This window comes from Hordeum vulgare, chromosome 4H (genome assembly GCF_904849725.1).
Source record: "Hordeum vulgare subsp. vulgare chromosome 4H, MorexV3_pseudomolecules_assembly, whole genome shotgun sequence".
Lineage (NCBI taxonomy): Eukaryota > Viridiplantae > Streptophyta > Magnoliopsida > Poales > Poaceae > Hordeum > Hordeum vulgare.
In genome coordinates, this window is record NC_058521.1 from 608,038,049 (window position 1) to 608,041,406 (window position 3,358).

Below are 3,358 nucleotides of genomic sequence, written 5' to 3' on the forward strand. Positions count from 1 at the left end.
TCCCTCGATGCAGCCCTGCTCTTCTTTCGCCTCCTCTCTGTCGGTGCTTGGCGAAGCCCTGCCGGGAGACCTCGTCTCTCCATCGACACCATGCCGTCGTGCTGCTGGAGATCTTCCCCAACCTCTCCCTCCTCCTTGCTGGATCAAGGTGCGGGAGACGTCATCGGATTGCACGTGTGTTGAACGCGGAGGTGCCGTAGTTCGACACTAGATCGGAATCACACTGTGATCTGAATCGCCGCGAGTACGACTCCATCAACCGCGTTCTAGTAACGCTTCCGCTTAGCGATCTTCAAAGGTATGAAGATGCACTCACCCCTCTCTCGTTGCTGGTCTCTTCATAGGAAGATCTGAATATGGCGTAGGAAAATTTTGAATTTATGCTACGTTACCCAACACGCCCCTCCGCGCGCCAGCCTGCGCGTCGCCCTCTGCCGTCCCGCGCCACGGCCCAGCCCCGTCGGCCTGCCCCACGGCCCTCCGCCGTCGAGCAGCTCCGCAACTGGCCTGCAACATTTCTGCAACAGGGTCGTGGTTTCTGCAACTCAGCCATTGTTGCAGGAGTTACGTAAATTATTTTTTGCAACTCGATCGTTGTTTCAGGATTTTTTTAAGCATGATCATTGTTTTCGCAACACGGCTATTGTTTCTGCAACTCGACCTGTGATTCACGAACTATTAGATACGGGACGTAGATCGAACGGCTACACCAAATCATTCAACGGTCATTGAGGTGACGGATGTTTACTAAACATCGGACGGTGGATGTGTAGCAGCCCCTTTTTTAATTATGGAACTAGACTACCATCGCCGTGTTTGTATCTTTTTTTTCCGAGGAATCGCGGTGTTTGTATCGAACATCGTCTTTTGTTCTGGTCTCTTTTTCGTCTTGCTGTAAATGTCATACGAGCATCAGCGCTCGCATGGAACACTGTTGTTGGCTCTTGACTTTTTCACGGGTTTCATCAGGGCGTCATATGACCGTGTATACGAGGGGGTGCGCTCGTATAATACGTCGTCTTTTGTTCTGTTATCTTTGTCTGTTTTTCGTTGACTCTGCCCATGCTATATATTACATCCGTTCCTAAATATAAGTCTTTTAAGTGATTTTACTAGCGGTCTACATACAGAGCAAAATGATTGAATCTACACCATAAAATATGTCTATATACATCCGTATGTAGTCCAGTAGTAAAACCTCTAGAAAGACTTATATTTAGGAACGAAGGGAGTAGGATCGAAATACGACCCCCTACATTCGTATGAAAAGCCATCATTTGTTCTGTTTTCGCTGAAACTTTATTTATTTTTATAATTCATACATGGTTAGTTCCAACACAACATATAAACACATATCCAGGCTTTCAAACGTTAATATGACACATACCGATTTGCACATGACCTGGCGCGGACCGAGTGTACAAGTCGCCCCCACCCAATTTTCAATGTTTGTGTAATATGCCAATCTAGATGGTGATTTTTCCACACTTTGCAAAGATTTTTTTCCCATTTAACACATATTTGCCCACTCTAAATTTTGATTTTGGGTTTGCCCCTGCACATGTTCATTAGCATAACTTTTTTGCAACTTATCCTGCACTATATGAACTTCAACATTCTCTTTATTGAAATGAAAACCACTTAAAACAAAACTTACTCTTCTATCTTATTTGTGTGGGTTGTTTCTCACGAAGCGTTTGTTTTCATCTAATAGTTTGACCGTAGTGATGATAACTTCGGTATAAGTACATCAAGCCCGCAACTTTGAGCATTGCTGACGATGTTGTATCCGGTGTATGTCTTCATTTTCTTTTTCCTGGAATTATGTCTCACGAAAGGATCCTTTGCAGGAAGGTCAAGTCCTACATTTCCCTCTGAAACATTGATAGTAGCCTTTATGATTCTAAGAAACGACATATCAAGAATTGTAGGAGTAATGGGATCTGCAGGCATGTCAACTATAATAAGATCCAACATAAGGTGGCAATCATTAATTTGAATTATAAGTCCATGCTTAATCCCTACTGCTTGCCTAAAGATAGAATTGGACATATTCAATTCAATTTCAGTAGGAGCAAAAAGAATAAGATCAAGACTATCATAAATAACTTAGGGATAGTGGAAACACTAGCACCTAGATTGTAAACGACTGGAAAATTTTCTTGCATATCATCTAGCAATTTTTTCTTGCATATCATCTAGCAAATAACGCCTGGTTTTCTTGCATATCATCTAGCAAATTTTTAGCTTCCTCAATAAGCTATCATCTAGCAAACACTATCATAAATAACGCCTGGTTTTCTTGCATATCATCTAGCAAATTTTTAGCTTCCTCAATGGGCTATTCCATAATTGTCCCTCCTGCAACTATGTCAAGCATAGTTTTTGACATAGGATTTAAGAGATTATAAACCATATGAAGAATTAACCATTCTTCCATTCCACAATTAGGACAGTTTGTTATAGTCTCATTCATGGCTATCGGCTATACTAAATGTATATATATGTTTTCACATGCACAAATATATGCATGTATGGTAAGATGTAAAAGTGAGTTTGAGGAGGGAGTTGCTCGAAGCTTCCACGGTTTGATATCCTTGGGTCATCTACTTAAAGAAAGGCCATGTGTCGTCCGCAACCTTTTTTTTTGCGAGTGTGTTGTCTGCAACCTTGTTGTGAACAAAATGAACTACCAAAGCATAGAAGACGTGAACAACATGCTATGTATGGGGTGACACTTGCGTTTGATGCTAATGACGAGACAATAGTCGACGGAGGAGACCATGAGCCAATAAACCGAAGTCCAAAAATCACATTTGTAAGCTTTACAAAAAATAACTGAATGATTCTGGCTAGTGTATGTAAACTAGAGTGTGATATCCCATCTAGTAGATATTTAGGGAAGATGCATGCTCATCCGTATTGTTTAGCAAAGAAGTTTACATTCAAATGTCGTTGGTTGTTTCCTTTTCGGGTGAGACCAAAGCGTACATACATTAGGCCAGAGGAAATAGTGTCCAATTATATAATGCAGTATATAAATTCAAACAATCAAGCTGGAATAGCTCAGTTGGCCAGAGCGTGTGGCTGTTAACCACAAGGTCGGAGGTTCGAGCCCTCCTTCTAGCGTATTTTAAATTTTCGACTTTTTTTCCGCAAATTCTCACCATTCCATTCCTCATGAACGTTGCACACATGGCAATGGATCAGGGGTCTATCCCATTGCAACGGAAGAGGTTCGGCATTTCTTGTACTCTGATCGGCGATTAACCTTTTGAATTTTTATTTTTTGCAGTTGACCGGCGATTAACCTGGTACGTGTTGTTAGATCTCTATATACGTAGTACAGCTTCCCTTC

The 3,358-nt window shown here is 41.7% G+C and overlaps 1 non-coding gene across 1 annotated transcript; it reads left to right on the top strand.

Moving 5' to 3' along the window:
• The first annotated feature begins 3,055 nt into the window (after positions 1-3,055).
• Positions 3,056-3,129, top strand: TRNAN-GUU. The gene has a single exon. It is a non-coding gene; the product is annotated as a tRNA-Asn (tRNA).
• Positions 3,130-3,358: the final 229 nt, after the last annotated feature.